At 57.2% G+C, this 26,960-nt stretch overlaps 1 protein-coding gene across 1 annotated transcript in view; it reads left to right on the top strand.

Moving 5' to 3' along the window:
* The window catches only part of RAI1 (retinoic acid induced 1), a 117,989-nt gene that overhangs the window by 26,455 nt on the left and 64,574 nt on the right, over window positions 1–26,960 (top strand). The window contains exon 2 of the mRNA XM_032321427.1: window positions 12,058–12,196. The gene's annotated coding sequence lies outside the window, so the exon portion shown is untranslated. The remainder of the gene's footprint in view (window positions 1–12,057; window positions 12,197–26,960) is intronic.

Below are 26,960 nucleotides of genomic sequence, written 5' to 3' on the forward strand. Positions count from 1 at the left end.
AGGGCTGGGGAGGCCGGGAGGAGCGGCTGCCGCCCTTCGCTGCTCCATCTCAGAGTCCAAAGAGGGGGGTGCACAGAGGGGGGGCCTCAAGGGTCTTTGGGGGCAGGTGAAACTCTAAGACCTAAGGATGAAGCTGAGAGCGGGCACAGTAGCTGTTAAGGGTGACAGGCCTTGGGGAGCCTGGGCTTGTCCTGCTAGTTGACATGGCTGGGATATTAAAGGTGGGTAGGAAATGAGGCTGGGGTCACTCAGGGACCCAGATGCCAGGAGCAGCTACGGGGTAAAACTCATGCCTCTCGCGGACAGAGGCCAGCTTCTAGACCGCACATCTGGACAGCTCCAAGGCACCACAGGCATTCACCCCTCAGGACCTCACAGTCTCTGACCTGGGGAGGGCCCCCCGCCCTGGCAGAGGCACCCCCAGAGCCAGAACCCCAACACTCCAGGGCCACACCTCTCAGTGCCTGCTGACAGTTGTCTCCTGGGCGTGTGGCCCTAGAAGACCAGATTTGTGTTTTCAAGAGAAACCGGAATTTGGATTTTTATGTGAACCCGCCTGGCTCAATTAACAAAAGGCACAGTATGGTTGAAACCACACATGTCCACAGGCAGAGGGCCTCGTTCATAACGTCTGCTCTGTGGGGCGCTTGGCTTTTGCATTTGTTCCTCGTACGTTGCTTGCTTTACTGGAGCCAGCCCAAATAGTCATTGAACCGCGACTCCAAGCTAGGCACAAACAGGACACCAGGCAACGGTGCTGCCATGTTAGTGGAGGAGAAGAGAGCAGACAGAAAGACAGACGTGTCAGATGATAAGTGTTACGAAGAAAAAGCAGGGCTTCAGGACTAGTGGTGAGAAGAGCTGAGCAGACATCTAGGAGAAGCAGGTTCTACATAGAAAGAACAGCCTGTGCAAAGGCCCTGAGGCCGGCCCGTGCTTGAGGTATTTGAGGAGCTGGGGAGGAGGACCCCCCCAACCTGTGGCAGGAGCACAAGGGTCGGGGGAGCATGGGAGGGGGTAGGTCAAGGTGGTAGTGGTCTTATTGTGTCGGTGATTGTAGGCTGTGGTTCAAGTTTGGTTTTAACTTGTGTGAGGTGGGAGGTCTGGAGGTTTCCAAGTGAGCAGGGAATAGATCTGACTTAAGTTTCTGCAGGCTCCCTCTGGACACCAAAAGGGCTGAATGGGGCTGAGTGTGGGCACAAGGAGGCTGAGAAGAGGCCACTACACTTGTCCATAAAGACAGAGGGCAGATAGTGGTTGACAGGGGCTGTGGTGTGGTGGAGGGATGGGGAGTGACTGCTCATGGGCATGGGTTTCCTTTGGGGGGGGGTGCAAGAAAATGTTCTGAAATTAAATAGTGGGGACAATGGTCCAACTCTCTGAATGCACCAAAAACCACTTTCCTAGGGTGAATTGTACAGTATGAGGATTGTATCTCAATGAGAAAACGTTTTGCTCAGAACCTACCAGGACTTCTCACCAAAATGGATGCCCATGGAAAAGACTGGAAGGAGACAGTAATAGTAATTATCACTGGGGGACTCGGGGGTGTTTTTCCTTTCTACTTTTGTATACTTTCCAAGTTCTAAAATTAAAAGTAGGTATTTCTTTCTGAGACATCAGTGCTGTGTGATCTGGGGGGCGGGCAGGGGACTGGTTCAGAGGCCTGGGCCTCTCGTCCCATCCCATTGAGCTCTCTCTGCTGGCCCTTTACGTGGCAGGTTTGGAGCTGGAGAGCCTTTGCTCTGGCCCCCAGCTCCGACCTTCTGGAATTCCATTCCTGCTCACATGACCTTGGTCAAGTCACAGGACCAGAGATCCCCATGGTCCTCCCCCATCTTAGTGTCTGAGCTGCCTGCGTGCCCTCTCCACCCAGAGACCCCCTTTCTTTGCTTGCACGCCTTCAGCCACAGGCTGCTCACCACCTCCCAAGGCAGCTCACTCATTCCATTTCTGGGCAGCTCTGCCTGTTAGCAAGCTCTTCCTTATATGGAGGTGAAATCTGTCTTCCTGTTGCTTCTACTGCTCCTAAGCTCCCTCTCTGAGCCCCACTTTCTGGGTCTGCAGCACGGGGGCCCCCAGGCCCCTCCCTTGGCTGCTGGGAGGCTGTAAAGGGATCTGGGCATGAGTAGCCTAGAGCACAAGTCAGTGGTCATTCAGTACTGGGGAGAGAGCATGGGCGGGCCTTGGCCCCAGGCAGCACAAGCAAGCAGGCTTTCTGAATGAATAGTTCAGACCATCACCACGAAATTGAAACCTGGTCCTTATCCCAGCGATCAAAAGAAAACTCCCATCTCTCCATAGACCAGGAGGGAATAATAACATCAGAACCAGCATTTGTCAAGGTGCATGGTGAGGCAAAGCCCCGCAGTGACTTTCACATGCAAATTTCCATTAGTCCTCAACACAACCCAGGCCTTTCCAGCCTCCCATTTTCAAGGTGACAATGGCTCAGAAACAATGCAGAGTGGCTGGGTGCGAATCTCTCCTCACATGTTTTGGGAGTGCTGTGGGCTGTCTAAGAAAGTCACCGCAACCTTCTCCACCACAGAAAGGTATGGAAGCAGGGCTGGAAGACATCCTGTTAGTGCTGGGTTGGACTTGGCTCTTGGCCCTGTCAGTCAGTAGAGTGAAGGCCCCTTGTAGCTCCCTCGTCTGGGGGGCTAGGCTTGGGAGGATTCTCCTGGTCTCGGACCGTGAACTTTGTGCTGAATTTGGGGAGAAAGATCACAGCTTAGAAGGCCGCTTTCCAGCCCATATCGCCCCCTCCCACCTCCCCGTGAGGGAAGCAGGAGCAAAAGCATCACCTCTCCACCCAGAGAGGGTGCAGAACAGCCCAGAGACACACAGCCAAGATGTGGCAGAGCCGGGCTTGCCCTGGGGGAGAGCAAAGGCCGCGCCTTTTCTGGTTTCAGGTGTGTGGGGAGGATGGGAGCCGTGACTCCATCGCCTGCTAACTCTCCTAGAGGTCAGAGCCCAGGCGGGCTTCTGAAGCCAGGGGTTCGACGCCCTTCCTCCACACTTGTGCCCAGGCTAGACTGCTCCAACCTGGGCCCTGGGGTCTAACAGGTGAATGAGAGCAGCTCCCGAGACGAGGAGTGAGTGGGTCGGGCTCCCCACAAAGTCACTCAGACCTTGTGCTCTCTGAGGCTGTTTCCACATCTCCAAAATGGGCTAAAGACACCTCCCTCAGAGGATTTCTGGGCAGATTCCATGGGGGTGCCTGGCAGAGTGAGCAGCCTCTCCACACGCCACCCCTGTGCCCCGTGGCACAGTCACCTGGGTTCCACTGGGAATGTGGGGATGAAGCCAAACTGGGAGGGAAAGCACAAGAACAATAACCCCCTCCTCCTCCCTCCCCTCCCTCGTCCCCCCACTCCCCTCCTCCTCCTCATACACTCATGTGGTAAAAAATTCACACAGCACAATTAGCATCCCTCCCACCCCTCCTCTCCTCTTGATCAGCAGTTTCTTCTCTCTGCTTCCAGAGGTGATCTCTGCGGATGGAGGCAGCACCCCTGAAAAGGGCTTTCCATGAGAACATTCCCGGGGACTCACTCTCCCTGGGAGAAGCTAAGCTGGCCTGGGTCTCTCATCCCATTCTGAGGCTGACAGGCCAAGGTGACAGGACCGGCTTGTCCCTTAGCAGGGAGGGAGTTGGCCTCCTAGTGCCAGAGACAAAGGGCATGTGGTAGCCAACCCCAGTCTGGGTGGGAGCCACAGCCATCATATGGGACGAGGTCAGGAGGACACCCGGGGTCCTCACATGGCCGGGGTCGGGAACTGGAGGCCAAGAGAAGGCCTGGGGGCAGCATCCCCAGGGCTGCCAGGTAAAGGGAGGGCAGAGGCCCACAGAGCCTTGAGTTGAGCTGGGAAGGGGTTGGAGGGGTCAACTGAGGAATGTCCGAGCCCCCCCGAGATAGCCATGGGTTCTGGGGTCAGGGAACAAAGAAGTCTGGAGGCAGGTGGCCGCCACCCAGGTGTACATGCAGGCATGGCTATGTGTGAGGAGGTCCTGTGTGTCCTTAACCTGGGCACACTGTCTCCCCTTCCTTGCCAGCATACAGGCACACATATGTTTCTGGTTTTGTGTGTGTGCACATGGATGTGTGTGCCCGCATATTTTCACCTTGGGGAGCCTGTGTGTTTATGCGTGTCCTGACGGCTTTGCTCTCCATCTGCTGTGTGATGTGGGGGCCCTCTCTGTCAAAAATGGTACCTGCCCTGAGTTTGGGGGAAGGGGTCATCCTTGCCCTCTTGCCGAGTTCTCTTTGAAGCATGCAGGTGAAGCCACTGGGGCTCAGGGTCAGATCCATATCCTCTGGGAAGGAGAGGAAGCTGAGGGAGCTGTTGTCATTCCCATTCTTGGGACTCTGGGGAGTCCCTGAGCACCCCTGGGCCAGAGGAGCTGTGTGGCCCAGTGAGAAGGGGCAGGGGTGGGGCTGGTGTGCATTTGTGCACGACCAAGTCTGGTTGTGTGTCCGTGGTTTGCATCTCTGTGTCTTTGCACGTACGTTTTTGTGTGCAAGGGTCTCAGGGCTGGGCGGGTGGGCCTGACTGTGTGTGTAGGTCCGTCAGGCTCTGAGTATGTCCGTGTGTCTGGCTTGCTCACTTCTGCCCAGGCAGGCCTTCTACTCAGTGCCAGTCAGCTCTGCTTGGGGAAAGTGTCAGGGGCCTTGGGCTCTCCTTGGTCACTGCTTGACCCTGAGGCCTCGGCATGGCCTGTGTCCGGGGTTGACAGCACTCCTTACCTCGGGGACGCTTCTCTTCTTCCCACACGGTCCCCAGTGGCCTGGTGGAATGTGTCCAGCATGGCAGATTGCCTCTGTCAGCATCAGGTTCAGGCTCGAGCTGGGGCTGGGGTCACAGGTCAGTCTCTAGCAAGGCCCAGATGTCGGTCTGTGGCTAGGGACTGCGGCTAGCGTCAGAAGTCCATTCCTGGCAGAGTGTGGGGGGGTCAGTCTAGGGCTGGGGTCGGGGCAGGGGACACACAGCGTGACTGGGGTAAAGAGTCAGACAGTGGTTGGGCTTAGGCAGGGCCATCTGCATTGACGAAGAGGACCGGACAGGATGCCCAGCCCCTTGGTGGCTCCCTGGCCAGGAAGATGGGTTTGAGCCCTGGGCTGCAGCTACTGGAGAGGTGGGCTCAGAGGCAAGAAGGCTTCCGTGGCTGCCGTGGGCTGCTCCCATGACTGTGACAGGATCCCATCCAGGGGGCATGTGCGGGGAGTTGGTGCCATTAGTCATAGCCAGGACACCAAGGGGGTGTCCTCTGCACCCAGGACTGAGGAGGGGAGCACAGAGCAGGGGCAGGCCTCCCCAGGCCGGGGGGATTCTGCTAGCTGGTCCGTGTGCTTCTTCCCCTCTCCCTGGGTCTCTCCCCGCCCCTCATCCCCGTTGCTCCAGCATCCCTCCTTCCCTCTCCCCTGCATTCGCTCTAGTAGCCTCCACTCATCTCCTACTCCTCAGCCTCTGTCTGTCTTCCTTCCTTCTGTCCTTCCTCTGTCTTTCCAGCTGTGTGACCCTCCTCTTTTTCCCACGTACTCCCCACCCCCAGCCCTGCCTTCAGCTGCCATCGCCACCCCAGGGCCTTGGCTCCTCCAAGCTCAGGGTCACAAGCACTCATGCCGAGCAAGGGAGGGGACGCCCGTGGAGGTCAGGCTGGGGCTGCGCCTGCCTGGACTGCCCAGGAATCTGAGGTTGAGGGGGCAATAGGTTGAGAGGATACCCCCGCCCCCGACGATGTTTCTCCTCCGAAGCCCATACCCAGTGAAGGGGATCCCATGGTGGGTGGTTTTGCCTCTGTCTGAGTCTGAAGCTGTATGACCTCATCGGGTGGTGGCCTCCCACAGCCTAGTAAAGAAGCATGGATGGACAGACAGATGGCAGAGAAAGCCCCAGACAGCAGAGATCAAAGGTCGTGCAGATCAAAGGCAGAAACTGGTTTGGTCTCTGCAGACCCTGATGGGCAGCCCCTGTAGGGCGGGCAGGGCCAGCCCGAGGCAGTTCGTGAAGTGAAGTGCGTACCCCTAGCCCCCAGACCTTTCTCCTGCCCTGGCTCTGGCCAGAACCTAAATGGGGAGACCCCAGATCTTCCTCTGACCTCCACTGCCTTCCCTGGGCTCTGCGGGGCGGGGGAATACACCGCGTGTTTGGAAACGTTCCGCAAGTTTAAGGGAACTTGGTTATGTAGAATGCCAATCCCCCCACCCCCAGCTGAAACATCAAATTCTTTGCTTACAAAGAAAAACATTTTCTCAAGTGTTTTGCTCTTAGTCTCACATGGTGGCCCAGCTCTTAGGACGTGCTAGGCTGTGGAGGGTTTTGGGGGGGTGGGGACAGAAAGTCACAGTACTAGAATGGCTCAGTGACCATGCCAGCTTACAAGCGTGGGGCGGGGGAGCTGTCTGTTTTACTCATGGCTATCTCCCCTGTGCCCCCAACAACGCCTGGCACTTGGTGGGTGCCCCCAGAAAGGCACCCCAGAGCAGAGATCTGCAGAATGGATTCAGTCTGTCGATCTGGGGAACAAGAGGAGACATAAGGGAGGGAAGGTAGCCACTCTCCCACTCCATCGATAAGAATGGGGCCACTTCAGCTGTTGTCTGAACTGAAGTTCACAAACCTGCCTTCCCAGCTCTCCATGACCCCAACCCTGGCCAGGCCCTGTCTTCCTCCACCTGGACCGGTTCGGGGGCTGACTCACCAGCCTCCCTGCTCCCGCCCGGGGCCCCATGTCTGCTCTCTTCACACCAGCTGGGGCTACTGTGAGGACCTCGGGGAGATCGTGTCCCTCTGTCCCTCTCCTGCTCAGAACCCTGCGGAGACAACTCAGCCCTGGATAAAAGCGAAGGCTCTTACTAAAGGGTTTGAGGTCCTGTGACTCCTGTCACCTCTCTGTCCCCATCTCTTCCCACTTGCCCCACTGCTCACTCAGCTCCAGCCACACCAGCCTCTGCGGTTCCATGAAAACTCTCACCCTGCTTCTGCCTCAAGCCCTTTGTCCTTGTTGTCCCCTCTGCCTGCACATCCCCTCCCCCCCCATAGCTATGTGCCCTACCACCTTAGTCTCTCAAGTCAATTCTCAGATGTTTCCAAGTGCAAGTTCCCTGACCACCCAGTGTGAAAACACAGCCCTTTCCCAGATGCTCCCTTTATTTATTTTTGTGCCTAAATGTAACATACTATGTAATTTACCCATTCATTCTGTTTTTTGTCTGACTCATGACCACAAAGAACAGAAGCTTTGTCCTGTGCCTTGCTCTGAATCCTTAACACATGCAACAGGGCCTTGGACATAGTAGATGCTCAGTGAACATCCGCCCGACAAATGGACGGATATGTCTGCTGTATGCAAGCTCTGTGACCTTGGTGCATTGTTTGGACTCAGTGACCCAGTCTGAAATGGGGGGAGGGGGGGCATGAAGGATATGAAGGAAAGATGGAGATTTGAAATTGCTGGCTGACTGCTCTGTAAATATGTGTAAAGGAGATGTTGAAACCTGCCTGGCGCACCTCTGACCCAAGGCCTCTCGAGGCTGCTAACCTTGAATGCGATTTCTTTGTTTTAAGTGGCACCTGCCTGGCCTGGTCTGCGGAGTCCAGACCCCTTCTCTCTGCCTCTTGTGCCCACCTGGGTGGCCCCTGGATACCCCCTGTCCCTGGTGGCCTTTCAGCCTAACATCTGGCAGCTCCATTGACCCCCACTGCCCTGCTGACTCCCCGGGCCCCTGTTTATTATTTGAACTGAAATTGTATTTTGACACACTTTGCAGGAAAGCAGCTACTCAGATGGTTCTAGGCCAACAAAAGGGTAACCTGTCCAGGACAGGCTCTCCTGAACACAGCCACCCCTCACCAGGAGGCATCTGGCCCTTCGAGACCTGTGAGCACTCCTACCCCCCAGCTCATAAAACTCTCCCACCAACCAAGCATGGGGGATCCTCTCTCTCCTCGGAGCCTGGGGCAGGACTCACGTGGTGTCAAACCCCTGCCTGGAGCAGGGAGCCTGCCAGGCAGGCAGCCTCCCCTGCCAGTCATGCCCCCAGCATTTATGGAGCGCCTGCTGTGTGCTGGGTACTAGCACCACGATCCCATGGCATCCTGCCAGTAGGGTCTGATGGAACAAGCAAGGGCTTGGGGGCCACGTAGACCTAAGTTTCAATCTTGACACTGTGTCTTTTTCATTCACTCATTTGCTAAATGTGTATCAAGCCCCTATTCTGTGCCAGGCCAAGATGAGTGAGATTTCTCTAGAAACATAGTCAGGTGGGGATCAGAATGTCTGCCTGTGTGCTCTCGCTGGTCCTCTGATGGCCCTCCACCCTGGGGTTCTCCTTTTGGACATGAGCAGATCCCCTCTTGGGGGGCTATCTTGACGACCCTCTGATAACACTTGTGGAAGAGGTTTCCATCGGCCTTCGGCGGATGTGAATCTAGACCTCCCTGCCACACGGCCCCCAGAATGACTGAGGCCCCTGGAACAGATGAAGGGCTCGGCTCTCTTCTGGGCCAAGCCATCCCACTACCATGTCATTCCTCCAGACCCTTAGGATGTGTGCTCAGAATCCAGAATCTGTAAAGGGTGTTCCCTGAGTGATGTGGCAGTCACATGACCTGCCCTTGCCCTGATGTTCTCCAGCCCCTTCCCGCATTCTTCTCCAGAGGGGCCGTTGGTTCAAAGAGGAGAAAGTCCTGGGCTGGGTCAGCCTCATTCATTCATTCATGTACTCATTTATTCACTCAACAAACACTTACTAAATGTGTGTCAGGCACCGTTCCAGGTACAGGAAGGAGTGCCAGTGAGCACACAGACAAAAATAACCACAAGGTACCTAAATAAATACATTATATGGTACATCAGAAGGTGGGGTTGAGCATTCCAGGCAGAGAGACAAGCAAGTGCAAAGGCCCTGTGTCTGGTGAACTCAAAGAATATCTAGAAGATAGAGTGGTAAGTAAGGGGGATGGGCATGAGGTCAGAGAGGTGGCAGGGGGGCCTGACTGGATGGGCTCTCATCAGACACTTCTGATCACTGAAGCCAGGGAGGAGAAGGGAGCCTGTCCCCACACTACCATCTTGACACCCCTACCTGCCAATCTGGACCTTGTGGCCATCTGTGTGGACAAGGTGGCTGAATCAGGATGTGACAGGGACAGTTTTAGGCTGAGGGTCACCATGATAGGGGTTGCAGGCCAGTCTGTGACTGGATTGGTGGTCCCCAGCAGGGATTTGGGCTTTGTTGTCTAATGATGCACACCCTGGGCCTCTCCTCAGCCTCAGGACTGTGTGACCCTGGTTCCCAGGCCAGATCACTGAAGACAGGACTAAGTAGCCTGCACTCCAGAGGAGCTGGGCTGCCTAGTGCTTGCTGGCTGGGAGCGGGTTCCCACAGGCGGCTTGTTTCTGCTGATTCCTTACCAGGTCAGCTACCGGTCAGCCCAGAGGGCACATTAGGGCCCATTTCTGGGAGAGAGGCCTGCCCCAAGCCCCCGGGAAGCCACACTCAGGAGTCTGGGTAGGCTGTAAGATGCTCCAGGCCAGTGACTGCCAAACCTGGCATGTGCAAAGGCTCTGGGCACTCAGATTGGTTAGGTCTGGGCCAGAGCCCAGGAATCTGTGTTTTTAGTTTCCCATTTGACTCTGCACACATGGTAAGTCTGGGAGTGACTATTCAAGCCCTTACCCAAAGACCTTGAGGCACAGCAATCCATGAAACCCCTTCTAGTCCATTCCCCGATTCCCTCACCCCAGCCTGGAGGAGGCTGGGCCCGGGGGAAACGCTCAGACAGTGGCTAGAGATGTGTTGCCTGCCACAGCCCTCTCTAAGGAGCCACCAGGCCCCAGGGAGGGCCCGAAAGGTGGGGGGAAGGCTCCCCACACCTAGTTGGCTGATAATTGCTGCGGGAGTGGAGTGTAGGATGTATGGAGAGTTGGTAGCAGCGGGGGGGGGGGGGGTGGGGGTTAATAGAGGAAGTCGGGCAATCACTGAACAGCAAAACCGAAGTGCGACAGAGGTCGAGAGTGTGCTCCTCCCCTCTTGGCAGAACAGAGAGGGGCCTGAGCGGGGAACATAGGTGGGAGGCCTAGGAGAGCGAGGCAAACAAGACTGGCAAGCAGGAGAAAGTGGAGAGAGCCAGGGCTGACGTGTCTGTATGATCCCTGGCGCGATAATTGGGTGAACGGACGATAGGTCGGACACGTGTATGGATAGAAGGGTGGGTAGATGCAGAGACAGAGAGATGAATGAATGAATGGCTGCGTGGGCGGTGAGCCGCCTGGCGAGGGGCGGGCCAGTCGAGCGCTCAATCACAGCCCCGGGGCGCGGCGCCCGCCCGCCCGCTACGCTCTGAAACCGCCACCCCCCCCACCCACCGCGGCCCCTCCCCGGGCTCTTAATTTCGTGCCCCTAGGGCTCTGGAGCTGCTCCCGGTGGCTGCTCCCGGACCGGGGCGACGAGGGGCTGCGCCACCGCCGCGGGGCTCCGCGCGACAGCCTTTAGCGCGCAGGTTGGGCTGCCCCTCGGCGGCGGGGGGAACCTGGAGGTGCGGTCCCGCCTCGAGGCCTCGGCCCCACTCTTCTTTGTCTTGGCCCATACTCTGCCGTCTCCAGCTTCGAATAGCCCTCGCCGCGCACTTCTGGGCTTCTGCGGATCTCTGAGTCTCAGATCCCGTGGCCCCCAGCCCATAGGCGTCTCCCCTGCCCAGCAGGGTCCCCCAAACCCAGTGCCTCTAGGACCGCGGAGCCGGCAAGTACCAGGATCTCCAAGCTGCGTCTCCGGTGCGGGGGGGGGGGGGCGCGGGATGAAGGCCCCCTCGTCTCCGCCTTCTGTCCCCGCCCCTCCTCCGCCACTACTCTTCGCGCTGCGCCCCGACCCCAGCGTAGCTTGTTCGCGCCTTAAGCGGCTCTTCTGCGGCGGTGCCGTCGCCGACACCACGCGGAGCCCCCCCGCGCCAGCCAGGCCTCAGACCCGCACGCAGAACACAGCCCTACGCAGCCACACACAAGACCGCCTGCCGACACGCACCACAGCCTCTCGTCGACCCACAGCCCTGCACCGGCGTACTGCCCCCTCCACGCGCACACCCACAACCCCAGCAACCGCAATCCCACTCGCAAACAAGCCCACACAGATACACAACACCCCTGAGACACACTCGGGCCCACGCAGACACAATCCTATACACACAGCCTTACACACACAGCCCCTCGGACACACGCAGCCCCACATGGGCGCAGTCCCACCCACGCAGTCACACAACCCTCTATAAATGATCTCACACAAGCACAACTCCACGCAGACACCGCATCACTCAGTTCCTCTGAGACCCAGCAACACACTCACAAGCTCGTAGCCAGACCCCCAAACCCCATGACATTCATACGTAGGACAGACCAGAAATATACAGCCACACCGATGCACACACGGACCTAATCGCGCCGCCAAGAGCTCACCCACGGGCTCGTAAGTCACTGGAAAAATATTAAAGCGTTTCCCTCCCTCCCCTTCTATCTCTGACACACACGCGCGCGCGCGCTCGCGTACACACACATTTACACACACACGGAGACACTCACCCCCGCCCCCAAAGCGCCGCGGAGCCTCCTAGCCGGTGACCCCGAGCCCCCGCGGTGAGAGCCGCGGGAGCGTCTCCCCGGCGCCCCCTCCTCCAGCTCCCTACCCGAGCTTCCACTCCTCCCCTCGCCTCCTCCCTCCCTGCCCCCTCCTCCTCCTCCCCTCCCCCGCGTCTGGGGCGCGGGCTGCGCGCAGCCAAGCCCCCTCGTCGCGCGCCCCTCCCCGCGCGCACCCCGCGCCCGCATCGCGCTTGCCGAGTGGATGCGGCCACGGGGCGGTCTCTAATTACCTCCTGTCCCCCGGTGGCCCGTGAATAATGGCTACTGAGGGCGCTCGCAGGGGCTGCTGAGACGGAAACGCGGGGCGCGAGAGGCGCGGCGCGCGCGGGAGCGCGAGGGAGAAAGGAGCGAGCCCGGTGCCGCCGCGAGCGGCGGGCGGAGAGAAAGGAATCGTGCGAGCGCTCACATTTTTTTCTCCCAAGGATCTCATCTGGCCGCCGCGTTCTGGAAGAGGCGAGGGGGAGAGCGCGCGCAAGAGGAGGAGGAGAGAGACGGCGCGGGGAAAGGGAGACGGCGAGACGCGCAGCGCCGGCGCCCGGGAGATCCAGGAGGAGCCCGCAGGTATTGTTGGCGGCAGAGCTTTGTGTCTTTGGGGGGCCGTTCCGGGGTGCGAGGGCTCCCGGAGCCCCCAGGCCGCCGCCGCGCTCAGACCTGCCCCAAAGCCGGGGCTGCCGGCGGTGGTGGCCGCCGGCCGCGAGCACCCCTCCCGCCGCGCCGCGATCTTGGCTGGAGTTGCAGATTTGCCTGTTTGGGGGTTTTCCACGCCGTTTGAGGGAATCGGTCTCAGGAGAAGGAATTTCTTTTTTTCTTTTTTTGTTTGTTTCCTTTTTTTTTTCCTTTGTGTGTGCGTGTGTGTGTGTGTGGCCGCAGTTTGGTTGTGTTGGGGACTTCCCCCTCCCCTTTTCTCCACAATACACTGATGAGAGGTCTGTGGCACTGGTGGAAGGCAGGGGGCTGAGATGGCGGGGTTGGTGGCCGCTAATAGGAAGGTGAGGGACGCCGGAGACGGAAGGAGTTTTGCTCAAGTTCGCAATCTGCGCGCTGGAGCCGGTCAGGCCGGAGAGGGCCGTCTGCGCACCCTGTCCTGCTCCGGGCAACCGGTGGGAAACTTCCCGAGAGCGCTGCCTCCCCAGGGACTCGGCGCCCCCGACGCCTCCCGGCGCTTCCTCCGGCCGCCGAGGCCCCTCCTCGCCGCCTGCGAGCGCTTAAGGTCGCGCTCTCCCCACCCCCGCCTTCCTCCCTCCCCCGGCAGCTTCCGGATCTGGACAGAGCTGGAGGAGCAGCTTCAAACACTTCCCCTGGAGACCCCTCCCCACTCCCCGCGCCATAGCCTGCCACACGGCCCCCCTGCCCTGCACCCCCGCCTCACGCGCGCCGGAATGGCCGGGCTGACAATGAAATCTCGCGCCTTGCCGTCGGGGGTGGGGGTCGTAGCTGGGTCTCTCTGGGGGTTGCTGACCCAGAGCAGGGGAAAGGGAGGGAGGACTTCTTGGGGGAGGGGCTTGTTTGGGTTAGAGACGTTGACGTCGGAAGGCGCTGTGCGGGGGAGGGGGCGGGGGCAAGGTGGGGTTCTCGGCCGGGGGTCGTGGATTCTAGCCCCTCTTGGGCTTGCTGATTGGCTGGTGACCTCAGGCACGTCGGAGGGCCCCCCCCCAGCCTCAGCCTCCTCTCCGCAACTCGGCCTCCTCCCCTCCTGTACAATGCGGGCTTCAGAGGTGATCCCGAGGGTGATGTGTGTGTGTGTGACGGAGTGTTTGTCTCCTGCGATCCACAGCAGACGCTGCTCCCGTGACCCGGAGATCCGGACGCCTTGCCCCCTCCCTCAGGGATGGGGAGGGGAGTGGTGGGAACTTCTCCTTTTCCCACTGGGGCCGCAGGAGGGGACTGCTAGACCGGAGATTTTTCTGGGGACCGCAGTCCTGAAGGGGGGGTGCTGCTCAACGCCAAGTAGGGGTCGCAGGGTCAGAAGCTTCTCGGCACTCTAAGCGCCTAAAATCCTTTTGCTCCTTTGCGGGGGGGGGGGGGGTTGTGGAACGGGTGTAGGGCTAGTTGGAACAGGAGTGGGGGCCGAGAAGAGTCAATGGAAATCTGCCTTAATTGGATTCCCAGGCGAGCGTGGGAGGGAGCTAAAGGGGGCGCCTCCTCTTTCTCTTTCCAGGGTAGGGAGCCATGCCCGGGGACCCCCAAGCTGGCAACCCAGGCAGGGGAAGGGAATCCTTCTCCCTACTTAAAAAGGGAATTCCTGGGGGGAGAGGGGAGGCACCTTGTGGGGGTGGGTGGTGGACCGTTTTCAGGCTGTTCTGTGGCTTGGTCCAAGAATATAAAGAGTTAACCGTCCCCAGAAATCTGTCAGCCCCCACACAGCAGGGACACACTGTCGGACCCTTTGACGTGCTAACAGCGTGACACTGGCTGACAGGAGCTAGCAGATTCCATACTCTGTGCTTTCCTTCTCAGCAGCCGCAGGCAGCGGGACAAGACCTGGCTGGGTGGTGCCTTGCTTAGGGACCTTGGTTGGGGGGGGGAGCAGAAATCAGCGGAGGGAGGGTACAGCAGCCAGGGAGCCGGATTAGGGGTCAGGTTAGGGAACTTGAAGTGGAATCGCCCTTGGGCTGGCGGGGAGGGGGGTGGTCTACACTTTGCCCCGCTCACCACCTCCCCCCACCCTTAACCACCCACAGCTGGAGGCTTAGCAGTTAAGGGTGAGTGTCTGATCCATAGGCCAGACTGTAAGACCCCAGCAGCTGAGGGCAGACCTGGCTGAGGCCAGGGGGAGGCAGGGCTGAAAGAGACAGGATTGATTTCTGCTCCCTCAGTGGGCCCCATTATGGGACAAGTGCCCTGGTGTAGAGTTATTTGTGGGGTTGTCTCCCCCTCCCCCAGCCCCCAACACACACGCATTTGTTTCCTGCAGGTGAGAAGTGTTCCCTGCGGATCTTAGAGCCCTGGGGTCTGGCAAACGACCGGCACTCAGCTTTGGCTGGACCAACACAGGAGTGAATGAATCCCTGATGAATGAATGAATAAATGAATGAACTAGAAAGGGGAAAGTTTCTCAATTGGAGGCATTTAGACATTTAAAAAAAAAGAAGCCTTCCCGACATATACATTTTAAAATGTGGTTCAGAGAAAACCTGAAACAGAGAGAAAGAGAAACAAGGTTACTGTCAGCGGGCTATGACAATGTTAATATTTTGATGTTGTGCTTCACAGTCTTTTTCGACTCCCGCCTTTGGTTTGTTTTTTAAAGACTTTGTGGCCATTCTCTGTATTCAGATGTATATCCTGCTTTCTTCCTTGGCGAACAGGAGCCTTTTCCTGTTTTGTAACCAGCATAAACACCCCGGTTCATGTCTTCGGGCTTTTCCAATCGGGTGGACGTGCCATCATTTACTTAATAGTCCCCTTTTGTTCAACATTCAGGATGCTCCTGATGAACGAGGTAGCGAGTGTATTTGCACAGAGCACTTTTTTGTGTGATGTTTGAGCTGATTTCCTCAAAATGACGTGGCCGATGTTGAAGACTCCGGCATGCCTGCAGTGGAAGAAATGGGCTTCTCATTTTTCCAGAAGTGGGGCACTATTCGCTCTGCTTCCTCACAGTCTAGAACCTTCTGTCAGAACTGAAAAGAGCCTTGGCAGTGAATCACCTGTCTGAGTCCCCTTCTTTGACAGGGGAGGAAACCGGGGCCCAGAGAGGGGAAGTGAGTCCCAAGGTCACACAGCAGCTGCTGAGCCTTGCAGCAGCCAAGAACCAGCTACTGATTTGCCGTTGTGGTCTCTGTTTGTAGGAAGAGTTCCTAGGGATCCTGTAGGCTGACCTTGGCCATTTCGCAGGTGGGGAGGGGGCTGAGACCCCAAGAGAGGAGAAGCACCAAGCTTGCCCTTGGCATTGTCAGCTGGAACACCAGATAGGCTCCTAAAACTGTCACATGCTTTCTGTGTCACGCACACTGGCCCTGTCCACGGATTCCTGGGCCACTGAAATTACTAGGCTGTCGTTGGCCGGTGTGGGCGCCCTGTTGCCCCTCCTCAAAACTCCTTCTTGGGGCGCCTGGGTGGCTCAGTGGGTTAAAGCCTCTGCCTTCGGCTCAGGTCATGATCCCAGGGTCCTGGGATTGAGCCCCGCATCGGGCTCTCTGCTCCTTGGAGAGCCTGCTTCCTCCTGTCTCTCTGCCTGCCTCTCTGTCTACTTGTCATCTCTATCAAATAAATAAATAAAATCTTTAAAAAAAAAAAACAAAAAAACTCCTTCTTCCTCTTTGCCATCCCATTCTCCAGAAGGAAATTTGAGGATCCAAATCGTGGATCCCATGACTGTGCCCTTACCCCTGTGCCTCAGTTTACTTTTCCAAAGACATAGTTTGGGGTCTGTTCAGGAGCTTGATGGGAGGGGGGCAGGTGTTGGCCCAGATAGCCACCGTGGGGGAGCAGGGAAGGATCAGGGTCATCTTTAAACTTATTCTGATCTTAGATTGACCTCAGGAGGGCCCCTGGGGAGGAAGGGGAACAGAAGGAAGGAGAGGAGGAAGAGGAGATAGGGAGGGATTAGAAAAGAGGGAGGGGGGGCGCCTGGGTGGCTCAGTGGGTTAAAGCCTCTGCCTTCTGCTCCAGTCATGATCTCAGGGTCCTGGAATCGAGCCCCGCATTGGGCTTTCTGCTGGCGGTGGGCCTGCTTCTTCCTCTCTCCCTCTCTGCCTGCCTTTCTGCCTACTTGTGATCTCTCCCTATCAAATAAATAAATAAATTCTTAAAAAAAAAAAAAAAGAGGGAGGGGAGGTCAGGAGGGAAGAAAATGCAAAGAAAGAAAGGAGAGAGCTGGCCCCCACCCCTCACTGGGCAGCACCCGCCCCCCCACGCTGGGAGAGCCTGGGGGACAGCTCTCCCACTGCCGGTGTCAGGGCTAGCCCATGCTGGCTGGCAGGAAAGGCTGGATGTCCAGGGTGGGCTCTTACGAGAGCTGAGTGAAACAGCCATTGGCCAGGCTCTGGAACGGAAGGATCCAGACCAGGTGGGTGGCAGGGAGGCAAAACCTCCAAGGCTTGTGTTCTTGGGTTTCCCTGTGGGGCAGGCGGCAGGGCACCCCCGGGGAGAGGGCTGGGGCCCTGGGTGCTTCTAGAGGGCAAGGTGATTGTGGCTTGTGCTTCCTATCCCAGGACAGGGACCTTCTGTTTCCCAATGCCGGGACACCAGTTGGCTGTGGAGGTTAAGCGCACCCCTCCCATGAGTGTGGGGAGTTTGGGCATTTCTGCAGTGTGTGTCTGTGCTTTGGAACGCATTCGTGAACGCGCATACACATCCGTGTGTGTCTGTGTATGTGTGTCTGAGCCTGTTTGTGTGGGGGTCGGTCTGCCTGCCAGCCTGGGTGTGTGCGTGTGCACGCGCGCACACACGCGTGTGCCCTTGTCCATGGGTCTTGGACCCTGTTTGTATATTTCTTAAGGGGCCTGTGTGTCTTCCAGCTTGGGCACGTGTGCCTGCATGCATGTCTATATGTGTGTGTGTGCACCAATCTGTGTGTATCCCTGTGTGTGCCACGTCTGTGGGGGTGCGCGTATGTCTGTGAGCCTCTGATCCCATTTGTGCATTTCCGGTGGGGGGAGAGCACGCCCCTGAGCTTGGGCACGTGCGTGTTTATGTGTGTGTGAGCACACACTTTCCCCCTAATGGCCCCAAGAGGGATCCAGGCAGCAGGCTTTTGTGCTCCTTTCAAGGTTGCGGCTGGGTGGGTGAAGGGGGGGCGGCCTTCAACTGGGAAGCGGGGGGAGGCAAGAGAAAATCTTAAAAGACCGTCTTCCCTCTGGTCTCCAAGGAGATCAGCCTGTGAAATGATCCGCACGTTAATTAAAAACGATTATATCCTGATTGAGCCATTCCTGCTTACATCCCCCGTCCGGGAGGGCTGAGACTGAGACCAGAGGATGGAGACTGGGGCAGGGTCTGGCTGCAGGGTGCAGCCCATGGAGGGGAGCACACCTGGGGAGGGTGGGGGGACTGAGTGGTCAGGTGTTGGGGTTCTATGCCCAAGGCAGATTTGAGCTTCTCTTTTGAATTTTAAAGGCCGCCACCACCACCAAATTCCCAGGGGCTGGTTGGCAGCCACCAGGCTCCATAGATCCCCACTTATGTGCCAGGCACTGGTCCTGTCATTTGCACGGATCCTGAAAGTCAGTGCTTGTGGTGATATGCTTGATGTCACAGAGCCAGGAGTTAGGGACCCCAGGCTGGACCCAGTTCTCTGACCCTAAGCCTCAGATCCCCCCAGCCCCCACTACCTAGTTCCCAGCTGCCCCCGACTCCTATGATGAGGGGTCCTCCCTCTGCAGGACCTTGGGGACCTGAGACAGGCCTTCTTATCTTCCCTGTCCCCCTGAGATTGTTCCTTCCTGAGGTCCAAGCTGCACAAGGCATAAGTCTGTGGTGTCCATTCATGTGGGGAGCCAGATGACTCGCTGGCCCTAGGCAGCTCTGGTCTGGCTCGTGTCACCTTCGCCATCCTGGGCAGGGCCGCCTCCCCTCCCTCTCACTGTTCCCCATAAAGTGGATGACAAGGGGCGCCTGGGTGGCTCAGTGGGTTAAAGCCTCTGCCTTTGGCTCAGGTCATAATCCCAGTGTCCTGGAATCGAGCCCTGCATCAGGCTCTCTGCTCAGTGGGGAGCCTGCTTCCTCCCCTCTCTCTGCCTGCCTCTCTGCCTATTTGTGATCTCTGTCTGTCAAATAAATAAATAAATAAAATCTTAAAAAAAAAAGAAAAGTGGCTGACAATTCTATAGCAGACCAGCCACAGGTGCCCCTTAGTGCCTGCAGCTGGCCACCGTGTACCCATATTCCTGAGTATGTGCCACCAAGACCTTTTTGGAAAAAAATCTGGGCCTTGTCACACTCTGCCTTACTGATCTCACCCTCAATCAGCCTTGCAAAGGCTGTGGGACTTGAAAGTACCCGTAGTAGTAATCAGCCAGGGTTCCTCAGCTGATGCCCCAGGATCAAGTGTTGTCTTGGTTTGTAAGTGATAGGTGCTTGCGGGAACTGGTTTAGCTCTGCATGTGTGGAGACCCAGCTGTCCAAAAGGGTGGCCCCCTGCCTTATCCCGTCCCGCTCCACACACCTATGTGTGCCCAGACCAGGCTTCTCAGAGAGGAGGACACCCCGCTTTAGGGCAGCGACACCCCGCTTTAGGGCAGCCACACCCAAAAGCACGTGAGAGCGCTGGCCACAAGCAGGGACTTATTCCTCTTCTTCAAGCCTTAGTTTCTCCTTTGGGCCATGGGGGTCATGCTCTGTCCTGACAGGACTGCCAGAAGAGTAAGGAAAACCAGGTCAAGTTTGTTCAAACGTCTGCCAGCATTGGGACACACAGAGGGGCTCGATCAGCGTTCATCTGTGCGTCTGTCCGTTCAGGGCACCTGTGTGTTAATGCGGCAGGGGCCTTGGGTTTGCTGGCTTCTTGGGAGAGAGACATGTTGTACTCTTTCCATGCTTCCTGGGAGGCATCCTGGGGTTGAGGTGACTGTCATTTCAATAGAAACCTCCAGGGAGCTAAGATTTTCATAGGAAACCCCCCCCCCAAAAGCATTTCAAAGGTAGAGTGTCTGGGGAGAGGGAGGGGATGGTACTCCTGGACCAAGTTTCACATTCTTAGGGGGACCTTGTCCAAGGGGAGGGTGCCAGGACCAGAAATGATGTCATTAGAATGAGGCAGATGGGACCCAAAAACTCAGCAGCCACTTGTTCCCAAGGTCACAATTGGAAGAGAGGCGGGCAGATGTTCCTTATCCCCTCAAAAACCCTTTGAGCTGAAGCACATAGAGGCTGTGCCCACCGCAGGTCACCCTGCAAGGTACCACCTCCCGGGAGCACTGTGACTCCTGGGATATCTGCTTTCCCCAAAAACCCTTTCCCAGGGCCTGAAATGACTCCTTTCGTCACAGCCCAGGGTCAAAGTGTTGAAAGCCCTGCTTAAAATGCAAACCTATTACCTTGTGGGAGTGATCAGAGGCTGAACTCATGTTTGCATAATGCAGGGGCCGGCAACCTCTCAGTCCCGCGGGGCCCATGGGCAGAGCTAATGAGGGGGCCATCTGGCCTTCGCGGGGTGCAGCCGCTCAGCTCTGCCAGAGCGGCATCTGGGGCTGTAGCCCGGTGTGCCTGTCACCCACCTTCTTAGGAACCAGGATTCAGATGTTCACATCACGCCTCCTGGTTCGTGCCTCTTGACACCTAATCCAGCCACCCACCTGTGGCCAAATTCAGACATGCGTGTGTGCGCATACACACACACGCGAGTGTGAGCCCTGCCCCAGCCTGTCACCTGAATAGAGCCTAGGGGGTTCTACAACCGCCCGCTGTGCCCGGCCTTGAACCTCAGTCCGCAGGGCCCTGAGAAGCATGCACGGTGCCAGCCTTGTGCCTAACCCACACTCGCCCTGGCCCTCGTTAGTGGTCTTCGCAGTGAGGGTGTAGGAGCTCTCGCCGAGAGCTCGCACACAGGGGTGCCGCAGCCTGGCTGGGAACAGGTCAGCCTGACCCGTCTTCTACACGCACGACCGACTTCCCACAGCTGCTGCCATTGACGGGGCTCAGCAGGGAGGGGCGGCAGCGGGCATCTGACGGGCACCTGGTTTGTAAGTCGAGTTTCATTTCCTTCAGTCCTTCGTTCAGCGTTCAGCAGACGTTTGCTGACAGCCCAGATGAGGCACATTCAGGCCATGCCCGGGAGAGTCGGGGGTGGGCCTCCCAGCCAAGGGAATGTGGACCCTGGGTCTGGAGGGGGAAGCGTTTGACCACAGAAGGGACTGCAGTCCTGGACAGCGAGCTGGGAGGCCTAGAGGCACGAAAGAGTCAGAAGAGATCTAGAAGGTCAGAGGTGGGAGACAGAGGCAGGAGTGGAGGCTGAAAAGGAGCCTGGGGCCTTGACTGCCATGAAGGGTTTTATCCTGGAGGCAGGGAGCACAGCTGGAGCCCAGGCTTGAGGCGGAAAATGAGCCCATGAGGTGAAAAGGCAGGGAGTATCAGAAAAGCGCCCCCAACCACCCCCACCGTGGGGCTTTGTGACCTTCGGCCTGCTGTGAGCCTTTCTGGGCCTCCATGCCCCCCCCAGAACCGAGGCCTCTGATTCTGAGTGGTGGGGTCTGACCCGGCCCTCCTTGCATGGAGCTATTCCTGGACCTGCTCCCGAGGGAAGCTGGGGCCTGACCCTGCTTCCAGACTCCTGCCTGGGTTCCGAGCAGCTCCCCCCATCCCTGCCTGTCTGAGCCCTGGGAGGGATTATTACCTCTCGCTGGGGAAAGAGGTGGAACTCCTCAGGGACCAGTAATTAAAGCCCAACAGATTGTAATTCCCTAAAAGAAGGCTCGGCACAGAGAGGGAGGAGTGGTACCCGGAAACCCCACAGAAGACAGGAGGAGGAGGAGCACGGGGGATGAGGGCGGCCCGTGGTCTAGGCTGATCCGGGTGATATCTGGAATCCTGTGACTCAGTGCAAGGCCTCCCCAGTGCTGGGCCCTGAGCACTTGATTATTTCCAGTCTTCAACCCCTTTCTGCGGGGCTTAGGTCCTGCCATCCCCATTTCACCGGTGAAGAAATGGAGGCAGCAGCCCGTTAACTCAGGCTCCAGGCCCCTGCAGAGCATGGCCCTTCTTGCTGGATTTCTCTGGTGGGGGACCCAGCAGGGCAGACCTTCTGGCACCCTACCTGATGCTCCCCATGTTTGAGGTCTTCTGTCTGTGGGAGGAGCAGGAGAATCATGGGTCACACCGCGGTGACTGAAGGGAGTCAGCCATCCGAGGCTGACGCTGTCATTCACTTACTTACCTGCCCTGGGAGGCCAGGCAAGAGCTGCTCTTCTCCGGAGCGTCTCCTCATCAGTAAAAGGCTCGGATAATCTTAGGGTTCCTTGTAGCCTGAACCATTGGATTGGCCAGTAGGGCACATCCTGACAGCGGAGGTAGGTAACCGTCAAGAATTTCTGCACCCGCCCTCCGTTGTTCATCCCAGCAGGACCTTCCGAGCCCTTTGCCGTGTGAGGGGGGCTTCAGCTCTCACGTGCTAGCGAAAGGTGGGCAAAGGGATCAACCCTGTGTGACAGGAGAGAGGCCCAAGATCAGGTTCTGCCCCTGCACTTAACTCCCCCTACTCCGCCCTTCACTGCCCCCCGCCTTTCTGTGACCAGACCTCCCTTTCTCCAGGGCTTGGGAACCCAGACCAGAGATTGTTGGCTGGTGACGGCCTCAGACGGGCGCTGTTGGACCAGCACAGGGTCTTAAAGATTTATTTATTTATTTGCGAGAGAGAGAGAATCTCAAACAGACTGTACGTTGAGCACAGAGCCTGACGGGGGGGCTTGATCCCATGACCCTGAGATCACGCACGACCTGAGCCAAAACCAAGTCTGACGCTTAGCCCCAGCTGCGCCCAGGGTCTTAAATACAACTTGGGATTTCACATTAAAAAAATCTACTTTTTGTTTCTCTGAAACTAAAAACCCGCACGCCCACAGGGGGCTGCAGACAGAGCCGACATGGGCTGCCACCTTCTGCCTGGTTCGGGGCAGAGTTGCCCCCCTGCCTAGCCCTCGGTTCCGATCCCGGCGTCCCGGCTTTCTCCACTCTTGGGCAGATTCCATCTTTGAACCTTCTCCGTAAAATGTCAGAACCAAAGGACTGATTCCAAACTGTGTCTTGAAAGTGTTCTCCAGAAATTCTCCAGGCAGGGGAAAAAGAAAAAAAAAAAAGGTGGCCCAGGTGCAGGAACTGCCTGGGGAAAGATAGGGAGGTCCAAAAGGGCACAGGATACTTGAGAAATACGGAGCTTTCCTTGCCTGCTGCCTGCGTGCTTGGTGAAGCCTGAACATGAGGCCAGTTGGACTGTCTTGGTCCCATAACGTGATTCATTCATTCCATTCACTCCCAGGGCCCTGGCAGCATCCCTGACTAGTGCACCGTTGTGGGGCCTTTTCTCCTTTCTCTCACTGGACGGAGAAAAGCAGAGGACAGAGAGGTGAGGTGACCTGCCCTGGGTCCCAGCGAGGGCGGAATTTGGACAAGGGCTCCGATGCTCAACGACGGATCACGGGGGCTCGTTCTGATCTAAGACGCTCTAAAAACTGCCTCTTCGGTGAGCTGCCTTTTCCTGTGCATTTTAAAAAATGCTCTTTTAGTTAATATGCGGGAGGGATTTCGATGTGCTCGTACATAACCTTTTGCTGAAGCGACAACGTGCTATAAAAGGGTCCCAGGAGAGTTGGTGTAATTTGGGCTGTGAGGGACAGAGAATACCAATGCAGACCTCTCCAGAAGGCCTGCTGCTCCTGGGAGCTGGGATGCCAGCGGGGGCGGGGCGGGGGCGGTTGTGGGGGCTCACCTCTCCACGCTGAGGCCAGGCCTCCAGTGCTCTCCCATCTTGTGCCCGGAGACCACGTGTTGTTCAGATCATGCTGGACTGTTTGGCCTTTTTTATTCCCTCACATTTTGAGTGAGCGTCTCAGTTCCTAGAGAAGGAGGTCTGGAATGGTGTCCAGGATGCAAAGGGACCGTGAGCGGGATGGTGGGACAGACACAGGAGCCCGTTTGTAGGCAAGAGCTGGCCAGTTGGTGAGGTGGTAAGGCAAAAGGGTCCATGCTGAGGGCAGACTGAAAGGCACCTTCAAGGTCTGTTCAGCATTTGCCCTTGGTCCCGAAGGATCCCAAAAGGGGGCTTGGGAGGTTTCAGTTAATTGAGGCTGATTCTAAATCAGGAGGCTTAAGAAATGGTAATTACCGTCCTGGGGGAGCAGACCAGAACTACCAGTGCTGCTGGGAGTAGAGATCATGGATTCTGGGCTCTTGCCTCTCCCACACACCTAGAGGCTCCGAGACCTTCCGCCCAGAGGCATCAGGGCAGACCTGGTTGCAGACCAGGGGCTGCTTCCTCTGTTCCTGTGTGTGGGCTTGGGGCATGGAGGTGTGTTCTGTGCCTGCATGTGTGAGTGTGAATGTGAGCGTGCCCATGTGTGTGCTGGTACTGGGCCACCTCCAGGCCCCTTATTTCCTTACCTGTCTGGGGACAGAGAGAAGAGAACCCCCCAGGCGGATTCTCAGCAGGGCATGGGCTTTGGGACTCCAGAAAGCAGTGGTGTGGACACAGGTGACAGCGCATGGTTTGGGTTCCACCCAAAGAGGAACTTGTGTCATTTAGAGTTGCGCCTGGGTGGCTCAGTGGGTTAAGCCACTGCCTTCGGCTCGGGTCATGATCTCAGGGTCCTGGGATCGAGTCCCGCATCGGGCTCTCTGCTCAGCGGGGAGCCTGCTTCCTTCTATCTCTCTCTCTGCCTGCCTCTCAGTGTACTTGTAATTTCTCTCTGTCAAATAAATAAATAAAATCTTAAAAAATAAAAATAAAAATAAAAATAAAAATAGAGTTGCCCATAGGAGGCCTGGGATGCTCCAAGGGGCCAGGAGTGCCCCATCTTAACAGGTGAGCAGAGGCCAGACGTCTGTCTGTAACTTCCTGTCATTTGCAGTTCCTTCTAAGCCCAAGTTCTGGTGAGCAGAGGCCAGACGTCTGTCTGTACCTTCCTGTCACTTGCAGTTCCTTCTAAGCCCAAGTCCTGGCATGGGGCATCCCCTTCCCCCAGCTGACACACAGCAGTTCCCAAGACTGTTCCATCTTCCTAAACCAGACTCACTGGAGGGACTGACAAAGGGCTTCTGCCCCCTTGAACTTGGCCTGGAGAGACCCAGGGCGTGGGGATGAGGTTGATATTGTGTCACAGCGTATGTGTGACGCTGAACTCGTGTGTGTGTGTCTGCGCCGTGTGTGTGCTTGTGTGTGTGTGCCGTGCACTCACGTGGGGAGGGCTGCAAGCGCGGAGTGTGAGTGTCCGTGCAGAGAGTGTGCAGTGCACGTGGCTCTGAGCCGAGGCAGGTGGGCTGGGGGCACAGGCGTCTGCACTACGCAGGTGTTTACCATCAGATGCGCACGAATGCACTTGGGCCGGTGGATGTGTTTGTGGCCAGGGTGTGTCTGTGGGGGTGCGTGCAGAGCCCCTCCCACCACCGCCAACTCCTTCTGGTCTGTTTTTCCCCATCCCAGACCCCCATCACCACCTTTGCCCCCAGTTCAGAACTCAGGGGCTCCCAGTTGCCCCAAATCCCACGCCTCCACTTACAGGGAACTTGACACCTGCCAACCCTGGTCTTGACCTCATCCTTGCTCTGGGCACAAGAGCAGGCCCAGCATGTGGCTAAGGGATCTCAGGAGACCATAAGGACAACAGCAAAAGAGCAAGAGGTGGCCTCCTGGTCACTACTCAGCCCCTCCCTGGAAGGTCCTGCAGGAGGTGGGTTTCTGAGTCTCTGAATCCCTGTCTTCCCTGACAGGGAGACCTTTCTGGAGCTACCGTGGGCATCTCCAGAGATGGCATGTTTTGAGAACGTGAGAACACGAGACATGGCGCTTCTGGAGACAGGATGTGAACATTTCTAGAGAGGAGATGGAAACCATTTAAGGGGAGGCACAATTTTGAAGAGGAAGTGGCATTTTGGGAGATGAGGTGTGAACATTTCTGGAGATAGAGGAGGGCATTTTCTGGAGTAAAGTTGAAGTCTTTCTGGATTCCAGACATTGCTAGAGATGAAACATTTCTGGAAATGGACTATTTCTAGAGATAAACTATAGTACCTCTAGAAATGGAGTGTTTTTGAAGATGATGCAGGAGTATTTCTGGGAATAAAATAGGGCATTTCTGGATTTGAGATATTTTTGGAGCTGAAGTGGAACATCTCTAGAGATGGGATGTGATATTTCTGGAAATGGAACATTCTTGGAGCTAAGATGGAGCCTTTATACAGAGCAGTGGCATTTGTGGAGATGGATTGTATCTGAAGATGAGAGAAGATTTTTTGAGATAAGATGGAACATTTCTGGAGATGGAATGTTCTGGAGCTGAACATTTCTGGATTCGAACCAAGCATTTCTGGAGAGGAAATTTGTCATTCTCAGAGGGTACCGAAGATGGGATATTTCTGGAGGTGGTGTTTTCTGGAGATGAGGGGGCCATTGCTAAAGCTGACTGTTTGCCTTTTGAGGAGTAGATGGGGGCGCGTCTCTTAGAGGGCCCAGGAACATCCGCCTACCTGTGACCTTTGTTTCGCAGGAGATGAGGTCTCCTCTGAGGTCCAGAGGAGAGGCTCCTGCCCAGGCCCACTCCTCCTGTAAGTGGCGGAGCAGACCTTCTGAGGACCTTTCCAGAACAATCCCTTCCCTACCAGCCTTGTGCTGTCGTCCTCCCCAAGGGAGGCCAGAGCCCTCTCAGTCCTGTTCTTGGGGCCCCCACCCCCATCCTTGTGGGGCCCTGGCAGCCTCCAGGCTCACTGCAGGAATAGGCAGTGACTGAATGGTTAAATTTAATTTAATTCAATTTCTTTGGAGCCATCTGAGGCTTGCTCCCCAGCCCGCTCTGCCAGGAGCCTCCTCCCTCTCTCGAGCCAGTATCCGACACCCCCCCCCCACCTTAAAGCAGCCCTGAGGTTGGCCTTGCTTCAACAGAAGGAAACAGGGGGGTGGGGGTGTACAAGGCTGAACATGGGTGAAGGCCAAGGTTCCTGCTCTAGCCTAGGCTGATCGTCGGGGGGGGGTACGGGGGAAGGTGTGCCAGGCCGCCTCCCCCCAAACTCCAAGGAGGCGGCCATAGAGGCCTGTCGCCACTTGAGCCGGCCTGGAGCCCCGGAGTAATTATTTCTCTTCCTTAATTGAAATTTCAGCCTCAGTGATCCTGCCTCAGAAGTGTGAGGTAGGGGAGGGCGCCTGGTGGGGTGGGAGAGGGTGGGGAGACCTCTTGCCTGCCCCCAGAAGCTGGGAGGCAGTGCCAGCTTCCAGGCCCCAAACTCTGGTGGTGGGCATGGGGTGGAGGGCTGCCACTTGGGGAGACGGGGGCCAGGGTGGGGGGCATTGCTTCAGGCCGGTTATGGCAAACTGCAGTTAAAAAGCTGAACCTTTCACCTGATGGCTGGGGAGAAGGTCGAGAGGAAGAGGACGGCTGGCTTGAGGCAGGTGTACCATGGGCGGCCGCCTGTGTTGACCGATTCTGAGCCAGGGTGGCAGGAGGGAGTGGGCAACTGGGGTTGGGGGGAGCCACTGCCTCCTCCCAGATCTGGCAGGGATCTGAGGGGGTGGCCTGGGGGGCTGTGACTCAGGCGGGGCAGGCCATGATGGCGGCAGGCCCAGTTCCTGGTTCAGGCCTGGGTGAGGCAGCTGGCCTGGTGGGGTGGGGTGGGCTGTGGCTGGTGGGGGCAGCTGAGGAGGCTGTTTTCCCAGCTGCGGTCAGGCTGGGCGGAGCATCCGGGC

The sequence above is a fragment of the Mustela erminea genome, chromosome 18 (genome assembly GCF_009829155.1).
Source record: "Mustela erminea isolate mMusErm1 chromosome 18, mMusErm1.Pri, whole genome shotgun sequence".
In the NCBI taxonomy this organism is placed as follows: domain Eukaryota; kingdom Metazoa; phylum Chordata; class Mammalia; order Carnivora; family Mustelidae; genus Mustela; species Mustela erminea.